Source organism: Corvus kubaryi, unplaced genomic scaffold (assembly GCF_017639235.1).
Source record: "Corvus kubaryi isolate FWS band 111438036 unplaced genomic scaffold, C.kubaryi_AGA036_p1.0 133, whole genome shotgun sequence".
Taxonomy (NCBI): Eukaryota; Metazoa; Chordata; class Aves; order Passeriformes; family Corvidae; genus Corvus; species Corvus kubaryi.
Window position 1 is genome coordinate 38,291,137 of NW_024580667.1, and position 22,201 is coordinate 38,313,337.

Here is a 22,201-nt window from a genome sequence, read left to right on the forward strand (position 1 = left end):
TCCCCACTCTGTATGTTTGACAGTTACAAGCCTAAGCATAAATAATACATAAATAATTTACATACAGGTATAAATGCATAAGGAGCTACTTCTATGCACAAATAATTAATTTATACCCTTTGCTATTTCAGCTCTACAACTGTTTATAGTCATTCTCAATATTCATATACACTTGAAGAAAAGAACATTGTAGAGACTGATAATTTGCAGGTATTTGATTTTATTTTTTCTTTTCTGCACTTTATTGTTTGATACCATAATTAGTATTTTGGGGAAATGGTCACGAATATTATTATGTATTGAAATTTATTTTTATCTAGGTAAAGGAATAGATTCCATTGGCAAGATGAATGGGAGGAAGATAAGGAAAATGAGTTTAAGAACTGACTCTTATCACTCAATATTTGCTTGTCTGGCTTTTGTAATTAGTGATTGATAATACCTTCTAGAATGAAGACAAACCTATAGCTTAAAACTGAAATAATAATAGCAAAATACAAAGAGTAATGTAGTGCACTATACCCCAAAAAGATCCTAAATTAATAAAAAATATGGACTAAACAAAGGAATATGAACATTTCAAAACTTAAAAGATTTCAGACAAAAATATTTTGATAGGAATCTTTTGAGCACATTTCAGATTGATTTTTTTTGTGCAAAAGCTGTTGCCCACAGATTGACAAATCACCAACTTCAATATTAATATTCTCAGATATGTGATTTGGGCATAATTTTCCATTGCTAGCAATTTTTCAGGTAATACTTTACTACTCTGCAAACTTAACTCTCTCCAATTACATAGAAAGTACTCAGAACCCCTTCTGAAGTTTAATTGAATCTTCATATGAATTATTACATTTAGTATTTCTTTCCCAAGAAGACTGACATTTAAATTCCATAATTTTTTATTTCATCTGCCTTCAAAGATCCTTCATCTTTTAATATTTTTACCAACAGTAATTCAAAAACTCTAATTAATCATATGTATGTCATCTACTTACTAGTAAAGGTGCTGAGAAAAACTCATGTTGTTTTCTGTTACAGCAAGAGCAAAAAGGACAAGATTTTAACAAGAAGAAAGAGATATTGAGCTTCTTAAGGAAAAAACTCCTAACTTGTGGATTTATCACTTTAGTCACTTTCAAGTCTCCTTTATAGCTTACAAAATAAGGAGGACATGCTTGAAAAGAAAATCCGAATCTTGATTTTAATTATGTCAAGTGTATCAATATAATAAAAAGGAATTACTCCTCTTGTGAACCAAATGTGCATTGTAACTAAACAGCTTGTGATAAATTAATGGTATTGGAGTCCTGAAATGGATACTTAATCTAAAACAAAAAGAAGAATCTTTAAAGTGCTCTAAAACTGCTTTGACAGGTAGCCAAACAGGTATATTTTAGATAAACTCAGCCAGCTCATGCCACATAAATATTATTTCATAATGGAAACATAAACATTACTTTATTGTACCCAGTTTGCCTTCATCACATGTCTGATATTTGTACCAGAGACTGTCACGGGTGGTTAATATGAGTAGAGTAGCAGGAATCAGAAATTAAATGACAGAGCTCTATATCATTACACTTCATGCCATTTACATTTTTCCCAAGATTAGGTTTATGTACTTAACAGAAATTCTTTCCCCTATCAAGTGTACTTGATCACATAATCACAGTGAGCTACCAAATGTTGCAGCCATGAAAACAGGACCTTCGGATGCAACAGCAGAACGAACATTGGTAGGTATGAGTTAATATTTAGCTATGCTGGTGCCAGGGAACGGCATCTCCATACAGCGCAGGGGGAACGTGCCAGCTCATCTAGGAACCTTCTATATTGCACTCCTTTGAGCAGGGAACATATGTCCTGGAAGAGCTTCTTTAGTTTAGCAGAACCACACACAGGCTAAGAGAAGATGGTTGCTTCCATATGGACACACTGTCCAAAACCAGGAATGGATGTGAGGTATACAAATGCAATTTAGAAGTCAGGTAGATGGTGGCACAAGAACAGGACACAGCCTCAACATTCTGCAAGCTGTGTAGCAGTGCACGAAGCTCAACTCCGATGTATGATACTTTAAAGGCCTCCAAGTAGCTTTAAACATATTTTCTACTATTCTCAAGAGCCCTGCCTAATGGGAGAGAAAGGGAGAGTAGACTTTGGTCAGTTCACAGATCTGCTTGTACAATTGTCATGGGAGATGGTTCTGGGGAAAGGAAAGGTCCAAAAAAAGATGGTTCATCTCATCCAAGCTTGAGAACAGTCCACTTTCTTGTGCAGGAAATCAAGCAAAGGAGACAGGAGGCTTACATGGATGAACAAGGAGCATCTGACTACCCTCAAACACAAAAGAAAGCCTGTAGGAAGTGGAAGTAGGGTCAAGGCACCAAGGACATATACAGAGATGGGGTACAGGGATGGAGGCAAGTCAAAACCCCCCTGGAGTTACATCAGGAGAAAGTCACAAAGAATAAGAAGGGAAGTTTCGACAGGGGCAAAAGAAAGCCTAAGGAAAATGTGAGACGAAATAGAACCCTGAGAAACCAGCCCTAGGTGACCCTGCTCTGAGCAGGGAGCTAGACTGTTCTCCAGAGGCCCCTGCAAGCATCCTATGACCGTGTGACAACCCTAGCATACTCATCTGCTGTACAGCTGTAAAATCCCTGAGCCATAGCTGACCTCAAAGGACTTTGTGTCCTGTTCATCAGGAATCATTGACAGTGCAGGATGCTTGCTGGCTTTTTCTTTTGCAAAGGAAATGTGAAGAAGTAAAAACAATTTCTGTCCTGTGCGAATGCCCATATAATAGTAACTGACTACCAAAATACAGAAATTTGCACCTTTACTGTTGTGCATATCAGAGAACTTAGAGAAGACTTCTGCCTGTGCAGAGAGAGAATGCCATTGCCTATTAATGCCCTTATGGAGACACTTAATTTAATGTGGAGTAAATGGAGTGCTGCCAGAATAAATTAGATGGACCTGAGATATGTGAAGCCTCCATAGATCACCAATTTTTTTCTCAGACATAACTATCATCATTTATCTCTGACAACCATTGTTACCTCTTTCTATATCTTTCCCACAGTAATCCTTCTCTGTTTTCTGTTTTTATAGGAACACTGGTCAGCTTTATGGTGCCAATAGCATAACAAAACAACACAAAAGAACTAGCAACTAAACAGACCCCAAACTCTGTGAGTGAGCCACAGCCCAACACTGCTGCACAAACACTTTGTCAAACAGCTCTCAGCTGGAACTTGCTTTTTCCATGCCCTGGAACTTGCTCTTTCCATGCCCTCCTTACCCATGCTATTCTGGCTGACCCTTTCTTTGTGCTGATAGAGTTGAAAATACACAACTGTTTGGTATCCTGTGATACATGCTTGCCTCTTTCCCAACAGCACATCTCTCTTGGAATACATTCTGACTGTGATACAGCACAGCTTCTTCACCTTTCCTTGGAGAGCTGTTACCTAATCAGTTCACCCAGTAAGCACACGACATTTATTTCTGTCTACCTGCTGCTCATTGCAGTTATCCCCATTAAATTTCTTTTTTTTTTTTAGGTATCTTCCACGCTATGCTAATATAATTTAAAAAATTTAGTGTTATTCTCCATTCCATGAGCCATTAGGGATCCTACACAAATACCCAAAACCCAGAAATCACCAATGCTACATCTTCCATTCTATTTCAGGATGCCATTGGTCTTCCACAGCTTAACCTGCTCTTTCTGTCAGCAGGTTAATAGTTGAATTACAGATTTAAATGAGAAAAAAAAACCTGGTACAAAACCTATGCTAATTTTATATTCATAATAGGAAAAACTATTACAGAAAAAATTATTATCTTATTGAAAAGATTTTCCATTTTGACAGTAATCCCAGTTCTTACAGCCTGATTGAGTGCCTGACCTTCTTTCTTTCCCCTGAATAGCCCTTTTTATAGCTTATTTCTAGACACCTACAATCACGAAGGGGAGCAAAAACTGCAGTTAATCACCTTCTTCTCTAGAGATCAGAAATGGGTCAAGTGTAACTGTCCAGTATCTGAACAAGTAGTGTTAAATAAAAAGAACTAATGTCTTTATGCTTCTGCAGGTTGATGTGAAAATACAGATGAAAATTCTTTTAATAATCAGCCATATCTGTGAAACACAGCAGCATAGCTCTTTCTGTTTATCATAAGACCCTTTACACAAAAATAAAACTTGTCATCCCTTGGTGAAAAGCACATGTGAAATATCTGAGTGACTATGCCACTTTTAAAGTCTCAGTCAGCCTTTGCAACAGCTTCAGCATAAATACATTTTTATCTAAACACAAACACGAAAAGAAATACTACAGTTATTGGTTGCCAAAGTAGTGCTGTCTGGTTACTATTTATTTAACAAATAACTCTGCCAAACAGAGGGCATATTCCTCAAAAACTTCATTATCTAGCACCCCAGCTTTGCAAGTACTTTTTTGTGTGTGGTTACACACATAAGTAGTTCCTTTGATTTCAGCAACAATTCCCTGACTGCATTTACCTTCCAAAATGCCTTTTTCTTGTCTGAGTTAAGCAGATGATAAAGTCAAGGGAAAGGCAGCCTGCAAGAAAGATGAATCGGAGGGATTTGGGCAAGGCTTCCTACGTTATCATGGGAGAATGGTGGCTGCTTCTCCAAAAGAGCTGCTTAGAGAAGAAGCTTAACTCAGGGCTTCCCAATCGCCTTCGTGCAGAGTCTGTCCAGCTCTGGCTGCTGTTTAGGAGATTAGCCTATCAAAAAGCCCAAAGTCAGATGCCTACCAAGCCCAGGTTAAAACCATGCTCCATTATTCCCAGTGTTTGCAGACCAGGAACTGAAGCATATAATCCACCATGTTGGGGCAGCATTAAAATGTATTTTTTTAGTCTCTAAATCCATTTCTCTGACCAGACTAGAAATGTAAAGTAGCAAACATGAAAGCTTCATCCCCAAGATATTTTAAAAAGAAAAAGGATCAGCTTTCTTTTTCTCCCATAGGCCAGGCGTGCAGAGATTCTAATTTGAGAAACATTTCCCTTCAGCAAGAAAAATATTTCATAGTCTATATTTGTGGTGTTAGTGTTAGTGTTGCCATCCAGCCCTCAAAACACTTTCTACAGTTAGGAAGTACTGAAAATCAAGCTATTACGATATAAAAAGTTACAATATTAGGCAATTTTAATTATTACATGTTGTAGGTCTGACAAATTTGCTACTTGGTCTTTAATACTATGCTAAATTGACACACATGCACACATATGGGATTGACATCCATCTAATTAAATTGTTGTTGGTGAGTATCAAGTTAGATTTCATTTACATATAATGTCACATACTAGTGATACAATCTTTTTAGTCTGCTTGGAGAACACATTAATGTTTTCAGTTTACAGAATTGTCTTTTTTCCTATCTCACATGTGTCAGTACACACACAAATATAGGTACATAGTCAGGGTCATTACATCTCTACAAGAATCTGTATCTGTCAATATGCAAAAAACAAAGTCTTAGTACTGCCAATTTTATCATTACTTCTCATGGTTTAAACAATTGTTGTAAACAACTACGTATTTACGATTTTTAACCATTACATAATTTTAGCCAATTGCTCATTTGTTTTGCTGAGAAAAATGGTGTAAGATAAAAACTTCCCTAACATACAAAACATGTTTGCCCTAAAAATTTCAAAATTTCCAAGAAAATTAAAAAAGCCCTTTTGAAAATCATTCATGTCTTTGAAGACTAATAAAGACTTTAAAGACTTTTCTCCTATTTTCAAAATATTTTCAAATGCTGACGTCTCCCCTTATAAGCATAGGCAGACTTTACAGTCTTTAAAATTTACATTTATTTTACCAGGATATTTGTACTGCACAGGTAAAAGAAAAAAAATATTAACGACAAACTATTTCATCTGGATTAATTCCATTTAAAATGTTACCTTATAAATAATGGGCTTCAGTAATCAGTTTTTAATCCAAAGAAACAAACAATAATGATGACTGATATTTTAAATTCCTTCACGAAGCAGTATACATACTTCCAAAACTGAACATATCTGCCACTTTACCTAGCCATCCATCACTTGGTGATGAAACTGAAGTGTCCCTGACTGTGTACAATTTATTCAGTGTTCCAAGACTTCAGGCAATAGGATAAAACCATCTTGCACTGTGAGGTTTTTTTCCAGCCCTGAAGTAAGCACTAGGGAGTTTAATCCACTGTCAGAGACATTTGCCCTTTCAAAAAACAATGCAATCTCTAAGACTGCAGAAATGCAAAGCAGCTGTTTCAAAACAAGATGAAGTAAGTCTATTAGTTCACTGAATGACTGCACTTGGTAGTTTTCAGTAGTGGAAGAAAATAAAATCCAACCTACAAAGAGCATTTGGCCACCCTTCTGTGAATCCTACATTTCTTCATTTTCTCTGTCTATCACAGAGTACAGTAGCACAGTGTTCATTTGATTTGTCCCCTTTGGTTTACTTATTAGCATTGGACCAGATAACCTTTTGATACTGCTTAGTGAAATGAGAGGACTGGCAAATACACTGACCTCAGATCTCCCCTTTCAAGTTCATGTTTCCTCCAAGAGTCAAAAATTTCTGTGTCATCCTGCTGAGATATCCCTTTGTCCTAGACAAGCACACTAGCAGGATTTTGAAATACATCTGCTCCTTAAGTATAATAAAAACATAATGTTGAAACCTTATAAATCAGTAAGCAGCGGTAAGATTCTGAAAATTATATTATTTCATACCAATAACAACTTCAGTTAAAAACTGTAATTTTTGAACCAGTATAGCAATAAAAAATGCTGTTATAGCTCCAGCTATTTCAGAAGAAATGCCTAATACATGAACATTTTTCCCTTTATGTTTAAAGGATCCATTCTGCTGCAGGCATCTTTACACCCGTAATACTGAATCCACACTGAGTAACTGTACCCAGGGAGCAGAACAAGCAAACCTTAATAACAGGCTCAGCAAGAGATCTCAGTCATTCTGACATCCTTCTGGGCAAGACAGGCTGAGAATGCATAAGGAGCAAAAGCCACAAGTAATTTGTAGCATTTCACAGTTACATTAACACCTCTAATTGTAACTGACAGGGCAATTAGGGCTCACAAACATCCCAATACACTGCTTTGTACGTGATGATTGTCCCACTGAAACAACAGAGCATGTACTCTGTTTGGAGGAAAAGTGTTTCACTTTATTTTCCTCCATTGAAGTAGATGTCCCAGTTCATCATGCCTCATTAGAGGTTTGTGTTGCCATAAACATGATTATTTCAAACAATCACAAGCCTTTATATCAAGCACATAATTTAACAATTCCCTTCTGAATACAAGTATCAACAAGGTTCTTTTAAACAAAAGAATGTTAATTGTTATATAATCCATTAAAATGAGTCTTAGAATAATGAACAGGCAATATAGGCTGAATACAAATATATCACACATTGACCCTCATTTTTTTTAATGAAATCCACACAATTCACCTCATGTGCCTGTTTGCCAGGTTTTGTACACTGGTTTTCCTACTAGTCTCTCTTCCTCCCACACACATGCACAGCTCCCTGTGGTGAGCCATAACAAGCCAAGTTGCATCCAATATTAGCAAGTAGCTAAATTATATAACCACAAATTTAAAGACTTTTTTTTTCTCGATGCTTAGGGTCCAATATCTAGACTACAGATATCTGTAGGGAAGAGAATACTTGATTAGACCTATTTTAATCCCAAGAAACTGAATGTCCATTAGTAGTCAGGGTGTGTTAGATGTGATCTTCAGGCACAGCTTACTGTTTAGTTTCATCTAAAAGGAATCCTGTTTATTTGGCCCAAGACTGTTCTACAACATGAACTGAAGTAACTGGAAATGACTGAGAGATTTATGTCAAAAGCATACTGCTGATCCAAATTAAAATGCAACTGTAGATGCATCTGTATCTGCTTCTTCAAGTAGAAAGAGAGTAACAAGTCCATAATTTAGGAGGAATGAATCCCTCTCCAGTTTCTGCATATACTCAGGATTTAAAATTAGTGGGAAATTTTTTCTCCTCTGAGAACTCTCCTAAATCTTAGCTGTTGACTGTTTAATTTCTCTATCAATCATTTGGTATATACATCTGTATATCAAACATTAATAATATCTGGCCACAATTTACACAGCTTTGATTATAGGAACATAGGAGAAAAGCAAAACAAAAAAATTAAGCCCAAATCTCACAACCTTATGCGGTATTGCAATCTTAAGGAATATATAAGAATAAAAAGAGTCTGAAGGCTGAATAATTATGTAACTAGTTCTGGAAATTATATAAAATAGAATAATAAAATGACTGATCTTAGAGAAATACTTAGATCTATGTCCAAAGTGTGTCAGAGGTCATGTTAAGGGTGAGCAGTGGATTTCAGAGTACGCGGTTGTTACCTTCCCCCAATTACACTGAAGACAGAGCATTGAAGGAAAAAAAAAGAATGTAACACAAACCAAAACCATTATTGCAAATGTCACAGCAACATATGGGCCTTTATGGGCCTGAAAAGAAAAGTGAATCCATTAAGATGCCACCAAGATGTTAAGGGAGCTGGAGAACTTGATATATAAAGAGAAGATGAATGAATTGTATTTATTCAGCCTGGGAAAGACCAGGCTAAGGGGGGATCTCCCCACACACTTTATAAAAATACCTAAATTATAGGTACAGAGAAGGAGTGTATAATGTTTTCACAAGGATGCACAGTGACAGAACAAGAGGTAACATGTAAAAGTTACTCATGGAAAATGCTGTCTAGATGTATGAAAAGAAAAAGCACCTGAACAGCTGAACATTGGAATAGGGTGGTATAAAAATTAGTGAAATATCTGCCATTGAAAATGCTACTCAGCTTGACATTGTCCTGAATATCCCAATTTATGGCCTTGACTTGTTACTGAAGTTTGTACCAATAATTCCAGAGGTCCCTTCCTAATGCAGGCTCTTCTGTGTTTCTGAGCCCTGACTAACAACAAAAGTTCTACACACAAAGAGGAAAAAATATACCTGTCTTTTTCCCACTGGACTACTGAACTGTAGCAGTTCATGCACATTTTTATTCTGAAAATGATACATAATAGCATGTTTTTTGGTTTTCTTTATTCACACTGCAAACAATGACGAAGATACAGAGACATAGGTTTTACATCCTCCCAAGTTTCTGCCTTATCTGCTACAACTTGGTTTGATCAGTAAAAGACTGATAAAAGGAGAATGCTAATGTTGAGGGGGCTTTAAAGAAGCAGAATCCCTCACAAAAGTTTAAACACCCTCCATGAGCATTTGAGGGCAGAATCAGCCCTGCCCTCCTCTCCTTCCCTCTCCTGATAAAGTCTTCGGGGGAAGAAATTGAAAAATTGAGATAGACAGCAATAGGCTAGATAAGGAGGCTCCTTTTCAGCTGAAAATGTGAGGGACAATTCGAAGACGTTGAGTTTCTGTTGGTTTTAATCTTTCTAAAGAAAGGAAGAACTCTTTGAAATTGTTTGCTCGGTAACTTGACCTTTGTTGCAGCAATGGCCTACTACAGACTTCCAAAGAAAAAGGATTTACCAGATATCTTTCTCTATTTGAGTTTGGTCTCCTTTGGATGCTGTTGGGGTTGTGGACCAGGGCAAAGTGATGGCTATTCAGGGATTGCTTCTGATATGGAAGCTACTGGTCACTGTCTTCCATCCATACCTCTCTTCCTCAGAGTCATCAGCACCCTTCCTTTTTTTTCTGTACTCTAATTCAACCGTCTCTTTTGTCCTCCTTTTGTTAAACACTCAGAGTATTTCCTCATGATTCACTACTCAAATACCAGTGGCTGCCAACCCTTGCCTATATTAGCTTTGTACAGCAATTGCAAACACTTAGCTGAAATAAGTACAGAATGAGTCAGAAAATTCAGTAATATGAAGTGGAAAACAGGTTTGCTGTTTAGGTGGTTTGTTTTTCTTTCCTCAAAGTAGTGAGCTGCTTGTTTAAACACAGCTAAGGCCAAAAGATGCTTGTGTTAGAAGAGATTTTAACAGCACATGGCAAAATGAAAGAAGTCGAAAATACTGTAATTTTTTTCCTAAAATACAAGGCACTGTTGCAAATCACAGCTCTGACCCATTGCCATGTTGATCAGTTTTTACATTAATGTAAATGGAACTGCATTGTTGTTCCATGTTATATGGCATTAGCACACCGGCCAAGCTCAGCAAATATGTACAGAAAAGGGGCAAACACCAGAGCAACTGAAAACAACAAAAGCAGTCAATGTTTCCCCAGAAAGACCACCCCCAAGTATTTGCTTGAAGAATAAAGGGCTGCTGTCCAGGGGGTAAGAAGTGGTCACAGCACCAGCCTGACAGAGGTCAAGAAGTGTTTGAACACTCTCAGGCACATGGTGTGATTCTGGGGGTGTCCTGCACAGGGGCAGGAGTTGGACTCGATGATCCTTGTGGGTCCCTTCCAACTCAGGACAATCTATGATTCTGTGATAAGGCTTCTCATTTTCAGGATTGTGACCAGGAGAAGTTACAGTCTTCTCCACTGGGTGGCAACGTAGGATACAATAACAGCAAGAACAGCTCTCTCCACAGGATCACCAAAACAAGGGATTTTGCTCCTGTTGCTGTTTCACTTTGCAATGCTGTGAACGTGTGTTTAAAAAAAAAAAAAAACAAAAAGGCAGCTTTGAACACAGGTGATTGATTATGGGCTAATCAGACTTGGTGCAGTTCAACAAGTATTAATACAGCCCCCCCCCCATATCCAATTTTTTTCTTTTTCATCGTAAGTGTCATGAAATGTAAACTAGTTACCATTAGATGTGCTGGAAACTAATGCTGACTTCTCATAAGTGGTTTTTCACACACATCATGGCTAAAGTTCTGCAATTTTTTTATAATGAATGATTTTTAAAGTAATTTGAACTTATAGCAAGAAAATGTAAGACACAAGGTTAAAAAGGACTAAAAAGTCCCACAACGACTATGTCTCTGATTTCCTTAAAATACAGAATGTATTTTTCTCTGACAAAATTTCCTATTACATGAGTACAGTATATATCTGTATCTCTTAATTTCCAACAGACAGGTGAAGGTGATGGAACATTACTCTCACATCCACACAAGTTAAGTGCATAAGCTCAGAATTATTTCAAACACACATACATATGAGAAAAATTAACTTAAACACACTCCCTATTTATCAGGAGATGTTTTTCTAGGACATGAGTTGTTCTGTACCTAGAAAAAGATTTTGTTCTCTTTCTATGAAATGATAATCTATTTTATTCAAGGTCTATTTAATATTTATGGAAAAATGGGCAGTGTAAATCCCAAATAGTTTAAACCTTTTGGGGATTGATGCAATTATTAGAGAAAAGTGCTCATCTGAACAACAACTTTAGGATCTTTTTACATATGGCTTCTCTTCAGGTATTCCAGTACAATTTGTGTACACAGCTGAGACCAGAGTTTTTCTTGTCGCGAGCATCTGCTTGACTCATCGTGTGTGCTGCATCTACCACTGTGAACTGCTCCAATGGCACTGTTGAAGCATCTGCCACACAGGCTCTCTCTACAGAGGAATTCAGAGCCTAGAGGACTCTGACACGAAGCAGGGAACAGCAAATCAATGAGCTTTAGCTGGAGTCCAGAAAACTTGGGGTTTTTTTACCTTCTGATCTTTTTAACATCTAAGGGTGGTACACAGTGGTGCACTTGTAACAACAGCTCCCTGAGGCACAGGGCAGAAGTGACCCATTTCTGTACTTTCCTTCTGGTAGCCATGAAACATGCTCTGAATTGTCTCTCTGCGTTTCTGGTGATTTTAACAGGGGTACAGCTAATTTTCTTCATGTGGCTGGCGTGAGGTTGTGTTTTGGATTTGTGCTGAACACAGGATTGATAATATAGAGATGTTTGTTATTGCTGAGCAGGGCTTGCACAGAGACACCACCTTTTCTGCTTTTTGTACTGCCATGATAGCAAGGAAGCTGGGGAAGTTGGGCGGAGACACAGCCAGGACAGGGGACCCAAACTGACCAAAGGGATATTCCAGACCACAGGGCCTCATGCTCAGTGTATAGAGTGTGGGGGAAGAAGGAGGAAGGGGAGTGTTTGGAGTGATGAAATTCTGTCATCCCAAGTCACTGTTAGATGTGATGGGGCTGCGCTCTCCTGGAGATGGCTGAACACCTGCCTGCCCGTGGGGAGCAGTGAAGTAATACCTTGTTTTGCTTTGCTTGTGCACGGCATTTTCTTTCTCTACTAAACTGTCTTAACCCCCAAGTTTTCTAGCTTTCACTCTTCTGATTCCCTCCCCAATCCTGCTGTTGGGGTGATGCCTTAGGTTTTAACTTCTATATTTTTCAGATCCTGTGCTGCTTAGTATGTAACTCTGAAACTTCATATAGCCTGTTAGCTACTGTCCTCTCTTTCTCTTAACAAACCCTCTCTGGGCCTGAACTCAAGGACACCTTGTTGTCCCAGGCCCCAAAATGTGTAAACTAAAGTCTCTGGAAAGGGGGAGGAGGGGGGGAACTTGGGGTAATTACTTAATTACCTGAAATTGTAATTGGAGAATTAACCCTGATATGCAAATGGACCAAACTTATAAAAGTGTGAAAAACCCGTGACCCAGCGTCCATCTTGGGTGGAGCCCCTTGGAGGCTTTTGACTCCCAAGGTGTACCTTTGAAGGCCCTTCAAATAAATACCTGCTTTATTCTCTTAATCTTGTCTAGTCTCTGTTTTCAGGTAGCCACTTCAAGGCATCAGGGGAAATGAGCAAGTGGCTGCAAGGAATTCTGCTGCTGGCTGGGGTTAAACCATGACAATGTTCCCTTAGGGTGAAAAAATGCTTTACCATCAGACTTACATCCTCTTGAGGACAAGATTCAGATGATCTAAGCTAGCAACCACTCTGTGCTGCACACTTACAAGTGATTACAGTGGTCCACTAGCACTAAGTAGATGTGTCTCTCTCCATTGACTGCACAGACTCAAGTCCAAATTAGATGCCTATGTTTGCATAGCTATAGACGTCAGTTGAATCTCACCCTAAAAAATAAAGTTGTACACTCAAATATGGCATTGTCAACATATGAATTTGAAAGAATTAACTATATTGACTGAAACATGAGCTAAATTAATTTTCACTTTAAATTCTTCACAGGTGTCAAAGCAAATAAACAACTTCTGGCTGTTTGATTCAACTCTTTTTCACTGCAAATATATTCCTTTACTAAGCAATTAAAATTACAGAGAGGGAGCAGAGCCCTGAAGTGAAGAGCAGAGCTCTTGAAGTGACTGGTAAAAAATTCTCGTTTGAAAAACTAATTCTCTCTATATTAAAATATTTATTTGAAATTAAATGATTACGGTGAATCTCTGTGAATACAGTCTGTGCTGTCAAAAGGCTGAAGGGCAGTCTTCCAGAATGAGCTTTTGTTGGGTTTGATCATAGTAAAATATTTCCTGTGTTAGAAATACATGTTGTACAGGGCCAGTAATGATTTTTCTAGACATTCTTGTTCAAAACCCCCTGTAATGGTTTATGCCACCTCTCTCTGTTAGCTGCTGTCTAGCACCCCTGCACCATGCAGTGCTGCTCTTCCCCCACTCAGAATCGCAGTGTGTTAACTGACCATGTTTAATACTTTTCAATGGAAAATGAAACATCCTTATATCAAAAACATTGGTAGGATTTGTTAATTATTTCTTATTTATTTTAAACATCTTCTGTACAAGGATTTCAGGAGGCACTGTTAATATACTTTTCTTCCTTAAGTAGAATAGGGCAAGTTGCTTTGATGTTTGCACTTAATAATATTACCTGTCTGCCATGCTGTCTTTGTAGATTCCAGAAATAGTTACTTAAACAATGAAAAAATGCATTTTTGGTAGATGTAATATAGGATAGGCTTGTTACTTCATCTGTAACTGTAGTACTAATGTGCGATTCAGATGTTTTAAAGACACCAGGGTATGAAAGTGAGACATATTAAAAAAAGGATTGCTGGGAACCTATTTTATACAGGAACATAAGCATATCTCATATACTGTCATTGACAGATTTGCAAAAAGGACACGAACATACCAGTTTTTATAGCACTTTCTTAGAACTGTTGTAAGAACTGTTAATAACAGTTTATAGTAATTGTTTATAAGAACTGAACCTCACCCAGAGAGGTTGTGGAGTCTCCCTCACTGGAAATTTTCAAGAACTTTCTGGATGCAATCTTGTGAGATGTGCTCTGGGATGACCCTGCTTGAGCAGGGAGGTTGGACCAGATGTACCCCTGTGGTCCCATCCAATCTGGCCCATTCTGTGATTCTACGACTGGAGACTTAAAACCTGGAGTTCTAGATACCATAACACCACCTACAGTGAAAACAGGCTAAGGAAATGGAGGGAAAATTAAAGGAAAAGTCAATCTTCTTTCCATGAACACTAATTCTCTCCAGATCTGTTTCCAACTTTATCTAACATTTAAACTGAAACTTTGAGAAACTATGCGAAACACAAGGTTTTGTGCCTTATTCAAGAACATGTTCCACCCTTGACCTAAGGTACTGAGAAAGAATTAAACTGATGCTGTGTCTTGCATGATTATTTTATACAGATTAGCTCAGTGAGCTTAATACATCACTTTGACCAGAAGATCAGTATTAGTAAAAATAGATCAACAGTGTTTTATGGTATTACTTGCAGTATATGGATCAACATGGATACCTAGTTTTCAAGTGAAATATCTCAAAACACTCAAAGCATAGCTATTCTGGATCAGTCTACCAGCTGTAATATTTAGTCTTTAGATTTATTTTAGTTTTTTGTCTCAGCATAGACACTTTGTATGAGCTTGAGTTACTAGATGTTTTAAACTTTGATAATGTAAATTCTACCAGTACTTTCAGACTGATGCCCTTTACAGACAAGGGGGAGAAAAAAGTCCTAGGAAGTTCTATCCAACTAATTGGAAGACTAAACTAATTGCATCCTACAAGGGTCCATTTAACTCTTCACTGAAAAAGAGGCCAAGAGTCCCATTCAGACATGCATTTCTTCACACAAATACCTGGAGTAGATATGATGAAGAATAACACAAGTTTCAACACAGCTCTTATTAACATAAGACATAAATGTGTTTAACATGACACAAACTCCTTAAGAGGAGAAGCTTCATCATATTACACAGCAGAACACTAGAGTGCAACCCCGCCATCCAAGGGATTTTCTCAAATATGCATAAAGATTCCTAACAGTTTGAAGGAAGGTCTTGCTGGTAGCAGAGGGGTCTTGTTTATTCTGAAAGAAAAACAACTAACTGTGAGATTGGACTAGGTTTCATGCTTCTTATTTCGTTTCTGTCTCACAGGTATAAAGCATGTTTTTGGGAAGAATCCGCACAGTCTTCTGTTGCATGAATCTAACAATTTAGTTCAGCTGCTTTGATCTGTTCTTCATAGTAACTTCTGATATCTTAGGTGCTACCTGAACATGGAAACCTTTCAGATTTGGATATGACTATTCACACTAATGCAGCATGGCATACATGTGTGCACCTATGTCCTTTTCACTGCGTTTTGTTTCAGTCTTTTTTCAGAAAGAGTTGTCACAGAAGTACTCATAGCAGTAGGCATTAATTGGGTTGCCTCATTAAATTTCTGTGTGGGATACTACACTTTAAAAATTAAAATTCTTTCTGAATTAAAGTATCTTCAGTTTGGGTTATTTAAGGAACTAAGAAAAAAAAAATGAGCTAACATCACTGATTTCTAAATTCACGGTCTTCATTAATGCAGCTTAATTTTCCTGAGAGCCCACATGTGGACTAGTGCTAAAATCTTTGACCTTAAAAATGCAGTGTTACAACAGAAACAGAACAAAATAGTAATTTTAATGAATATAAACCAATTTATGCTTCCAATCGTCCAGTTCTAAAGGAATACAAGTAGAAGCTGAGCTGCTAAAGAAGATAAGAGACTGTAACTTTTATTAAGAAGGACATAACGATACGTTATGCTCGTAGACTCACAGTCGTGAATGGCAGATTAGTTTTACTTCATTACAGAGGATCTAATGATTCTTTTGACTATAAAAGCAGCAAGAAAAATTTGGTAAAACTGGAAAGAATAATGTTTGTTTCTAGAAAAAATAATGAACAAACTCATTTTTTGAATGCATTGATAAAACTGTATGAATACCAATTTTTTATCATCTGTATTATATAAATGACAGTAACAAAATCAATCTGTACACATAAAACTCTATAGAATATTAATCAAAATAGGACTACATAAAGCAAATTTTTCTTATATAAACTTTCTGCAAACTTTCACAATTATACTCATAGGAAAAATTAGTGGTTTTCACATAAGACTCACAACCAATTTCCAGATCTTTAAAGTCACCCTGCTTGAGTATCTACGTCATCTGTAAAAATGAAAAAAGCAAAGCCCTCAGCACAATCTAAGTTTCAATAGCATACTTTCACAGCCAGTGCAGGATGCTCAATGAAAATCTGACCTATAGCTGTCAAGAGAAAAGCCTTCAGCAGATGTTACATAATAATACAAAGGTTGAAAGGAACATCTGTAAATGATGCAGTGCTGAACATCATTACACTGAAATTTCCTCTCTGGACTGGTAAAGTTGCAGAGTTTATAGAAAACTGCTATGGGCATTACAGTGAAAGAAGACCTCATAGACAATATTTCATAACCCAAAATATTGTTTAAATAATTCATTGAGAGCTGCTGCACCAAATTTCCATGGCTAGAGGTGATAAATAACTTGAGTTTAGAAATATAAAATGTTTCAGAGTATCAGTGTGTGAAAGAAGTCTCATTGTAAAATACCACTAAACTTATTATTTGAAAGAGAACCTCTATATCTAAGTTGAAATCACTAAGACCATATTTCTTTTAAAAGAACTTGAATGGGGCCCAAACTTTCTGTTTAGTATCATCTACTATGATTCATAGTTAATTATTCTATGCAAGGTTTATTTTTGAATTATGCATCAAAGTCTTCTGCATGAGTTTTCCTTGGTTTTAATATTAACCCTTACAAAAAAGGAGACAATAGATTTTTATTTTTATTGCCTTCATTCTTTCATTTTACACAGTCATAGAAAAATAGGCATCACAATTTAATATTAGTGATCTATGACTCTTAAAGGTTTTCCAAGTGAATTCAGGACTACTTTACCACACTTTATGATATGAAAGACCAAAACCTTCCACAATGAAGGTATGATGATGCAATAATTCAAACTTGGAATATCCTTTGTTACTGTTCCTTCTCGTGCCTACCTTTGAACAGTCTCCCGTGACTTTATAAATGCTACAATTTATTCAACATGGTGCTAATCATGTTTTTAATTTTAAAAGTCAATACAATTTGTAAATTATTACCGACCGAATAGAAATTAATTCACCCAGTGTTAGAACTTCTGCTGTGCATGACAAACAAGTTCAATGATTCTAGGGCAAACACTACAGAAAATGATATATTTGCTCAGACAAACAAAAGGAAAAGTAGAACATTTATTTTGAGGTTATCAAATGCAATACATATTTTGCTGATTTTATGTAATTAAATCCATTCCATCCTGAAGCCTCATGAGATTTATCTAAGCATATACTGAGGACAGATATTAACAATATTAAAGCAGGAATGACTTTTATCGTTATAACTCATGGCGAAATAGGGAATAAACCCCACAGTTATTATAAATGAAGGGAACGTATGCCATTTCATGTCTTTTCTGTGTTGACACAGAAATATGTATCATAAGCCCCTCTTAAACTGACTCTGCTTTGGTATTTGAAAACTTCTGGTTCTCTTGCTGTGGAAAGCTACTGGTGAGAAGACTTTTGAGTTCATGGGAAGATTGAATGCTCACAGTTCCGGGTCAGGCATTTGCAAATTTGCATATTTTGAGGAAGTACAAGCTTACAGTTGCATTTTCTCTATGATCTGTCGCTGGCCCTTGTTGGCAGCAGCCTATTAGGCTAAGCAGTAAGAGCCATAATGGGCTGTTCCTACACTTTAAGTTACTCAGACAAATCCTCTGCATAGGTGTCAAGTGGTGCCTTTGACAACAGTTTACATTCTTCCTTATTTTAAAAAGTGATGATTAGTTCAAACAGAAGGAAATTAGAATCAATTTATTAATCTCCCCTATATCACCATTTCTATTCCTTTGTTGGATAAGAACAGCATCAGGATTGTACTCGTTTCAGAATATTTAAGAATCTAAAGAGAATATTTTCCCAGCCTAAGAGCTGTGCTACAGCTAAGCGTTTATATTTGATTAGAGATGCTTATTATAATCACTTTGTAACAATTTGCTCAGCAATTAAAATCAATCATGCTGTTTAATTTCTCTTAATTTGGATACTTCAGATATGCGTTTTATATGAAACTCTTCCTTCAAAACTTGATTAGCTCTTTTTAATAATCTCCATTAGTCGTGAATCCTTCAACACACATAATTTTACTATATTTTTCACTCACATCTATTTTTATTTCAGTTAAATCACTGGTCTCAAGATGTACAGTACATATTATGCTCTCCTCTGTGTATTTTTAATTTATCTCTCTTCACATTCTAGCCAGGCTCTCTGGATCACCAAAGCTGTATAAATCTCAGTTAAACCTCTTTATGTTTGTGAAGTGGAACAATCTCAGTCTATTTGCACAGCTCCCATTATTTTAGCTTTAATGCTAAGATGCCACTGAAATTCCAAATTCATATGCTTTGATAGTGAATAACTTATTAATTTCAATACCTCTTTTTCCATTGAATCTAATGAATCCTGTAACACTAAATTCCAGGTATTTCATCATGACACTCAGCCATGCCTTTGAAGCTGAACTTTGAATTTCAATTTCATGCTAGTCCACTGCAGTCACACAATTGGGTAAGACAGTGGAAGGGCTGAAGACTCCTCTGAGATGTCTTGCCCCCCATGCTGCAGTGACATAGACCTCAAGAGAGCGGTCTTGCTCCCACAAGTCCTGGCCACTACTGATCTTTTCAGGCATGAATACAGGAGTGTGGGAATTCTGGTCTGAGGTTTTGATGAAAGCATGAGCCTGGACTCTGTGAAATGCTAGATCCAGAACAATTTCTAGAATTGCAGAATCAAGGGCCATATTTCCATGGTATTGTGATTTGAAAAAAAACCTAAAGCTTAAACCAAAAATGGAACAGCTGAAGCATATGAAATGTAAACTGCTAAATAAGCTTTCATTTCAATAATACCCTTTTTCATTTTCTGACCTTTTCCCATCCAGGCTTGATAATCTCTTGGATAGTATTAGAGAAGGAAAAGGTTATAAGATTTAACTGATATACAGTGTGATAGCTGTTAAAACCCTTGAATTGCTTCCTTTAGAAAGATGCACAAAGAGGAAAATGAAGAACTGCAAAGATTTTTTTTTTCCATTAATCTGTCTTTTGTCTCCAGGGCTTTTTGCTACTTGCAGCTTGAAACACAGATACAGCAAGCAGTCCAAGAAATCTCTTCAGGTCCTGATACACCAGAAATACATAGTTCATTATATTGTTTTCTCATGTCAAGCCCAAACTTCCAGCAGTTATGGCACATGGTTTTGAAACAGAAGGCAGAAACAGATGGAAAGAATGAAGAATCTCAGAACGGATACAATCTATTTGTCTTTAACTAATTTGACCAATACAAACTTTTCCCCATCAGTGCCAGAAACACTGGTGAGATGCACTAATGAGTTCATCAATATCGTTATTTACTATTATACTAGTGGGAAGGCAGGATGAGGGGAGAACAAAAAAAGTAAAGTGAGTAAGTGTACAGTTCTTCAATATTTAGAGAGAAAAGCGATGATGCCTGCTCAGGTCACTATGGCCTCTAAAATGTCACAGTATCCTGGGATCATGGCAAGAGAAGTTGAGCAACACAGGATTTAGATAATCCTAGATTCAGAATCATAGGGCTTAGGGAGATTTTAAGGAGCTATCCAATTTATCTCCATATCTCTAAGAAAAATCAGCTTCTGCTGCATCATTTCTCAGTGCCTTGCCTTGCCTATTCTTAAAAATCCTTCTTCATGCAGACACTGGACAACAGAACTACTTATTTTTACCCTTGTCACTAGAAAACTCTTGCTAATGTTTAAGCAGAATATATTTCAAATGCTTGCTATGCATCCTAGCCATTATGAAAGCAGATAATAGACACTTCTCCCTAGATCATCACTTCTGTAATAATAATACTAATAGTAAAAAACCCCTATCTCAGTCAAACTGCAGGAAAGATTTCCCCCTTCAGTAACAAGCAAACAAACATAAACAAACAAAATTGAATGAAGGGCATTTTGACTAAACAAGAAGGCAAAATGAAAGGATGGAAGAGGACAGATCTGAGTGCCTTCATAAAGATACTGAAACAGGAGATAATGTACCACAATGTATTTAGTGTACAATCAGAGGTCTTGAGGTGTAGGAACAAATCTGCAGGTCTCAGCTCCAGTTGATAATCTAGAGCAATTCAGAGTATCCTGCTCTTCTTGTTTTAATCATCGGTCTGTACTTCTATTCTCTACATCTCAGCTCTTTCAGGAAGCTGACACTCACATTTACTGACCAAAAATACAAATATATATACACTAATATAGATACAAAGACAAAATATTTTAGTTAAGGAAATTTTTAAGTTAAACTAATACCAAAGTGGTATTCCTTACTTCTAAGATACAGTGCTTTTGTCACCCATTATATCTTTGGGTGGATCCAATAATAAATATATTGTGTGTATATATATATGCACATAGATATATATAAAAGTGCATATGTATTAGCATATATATAGCCTATATATATATATTAGCATATATATTAAATTACTTTTAAAAAACACCATGAATTTAGAGAATGTGGAGAATGTTTCATTTCTCTAACAGGGCTCTAGGATCTAATCAATCAAAATCAAACAGTACAGTATAACAGTATAAACAAAACAAAAGTATAACCATATAATGTAATAATGGAGACAATATAATAGTACCATACAATATAATAATATAGGTTTGAAAATACATAATATATGAATAGTAAGTATATAAGCAGCCAAAAGTAATGGTAGAAGAACCTTGTTCTTAGGAAATCTGTAATTACAAGACCCTCACTTTATATTGTTACTGAAACACTTGGTAGGAACACTTTAAATCAACCAGGGGATGGGCAGAAAAACAAAAGCAAGGACGTGCAGTTGAGATTAAATCTCAAATACAGCCACCTAAAGAAGGAACATGGCATCTTCAGAAGATTGTTGAAATCTCTGGACAAAGGTTGCCAGTGAGACAAGGGAGTCAACCACTCACTGGACTTTGGGGCTGCCAAAGCACAGGACTGCCCAAGAAGATAAAGAAAAGTGGGCCTGTAGCTGTTTGCTAAAAAGATGTCCATTAACTTTCCTTAGGTATCAATCAATAAATGACAGCTCCTACCCAACTTTTTAGAGATACCTAAGGTGCATATTGTCCACTGCTGCCTTTACTTGGTACCAGCTATCTCCCACTTCATTAACTCACAGCCCTCTTTGATATGACCTTTGATACTACCTACAAATACACACCACATTAACATCATGATTTTTATTACAAATAATTGCAATGAACTTTTCAATATTTTGGTCTCTGTCATCAGGAAGTAAAGGATTTCCTGCTCAGAAAAATACTTGTTTTGGTGACCAAAGCAATAAAGCAAAAACATAGTGATCAGCTCTCTGAAAATCTTTCTGCCATCCAAAAATGCTAGTGTTTTATAAGCTGTGTAATATATTGATTCCAGAGACACACATCTAGGACTGCAGTTGTTTATTATCTCTTCTTTGCCATTGCTGCTGAATGATGTCTCCCAAGCTGCTGCATATATAAAAAAATACATGTTTCCCTTTTGAAATGTTTTATCTTCATGCCTAACTTTTAGTTCTCTCACGGGAAACTATATATATTAAGAGATTACTTCATACTTCACAGCCAGAGAAGGTTTTAAGCTGGAGTCTGTTACCACATGCTGCATTGAAAGGAGCATTTTATAAAGATGAAGTTCAAACAAAAATCCATATCCTTTTTATCCAACTGTATTTTGTAACTGTCAGTCCAGCC

The 22,201-nt window shown here is 36.7% G+C and overlaps 1 protein-coding gene across 10 annotated transcripts in view; it reads right to left on the bottom strand.

The window, feature by feature from the left end:
* Positions 1-22,201, bottom strand: part of GPC5 (glypican 5) — a 617,251-nt gene that overhangs the window by 472,733 nt on the left and 122,317 nt on the right. The gene's annotated exons all lie outside the window — the stretch shown is intronic.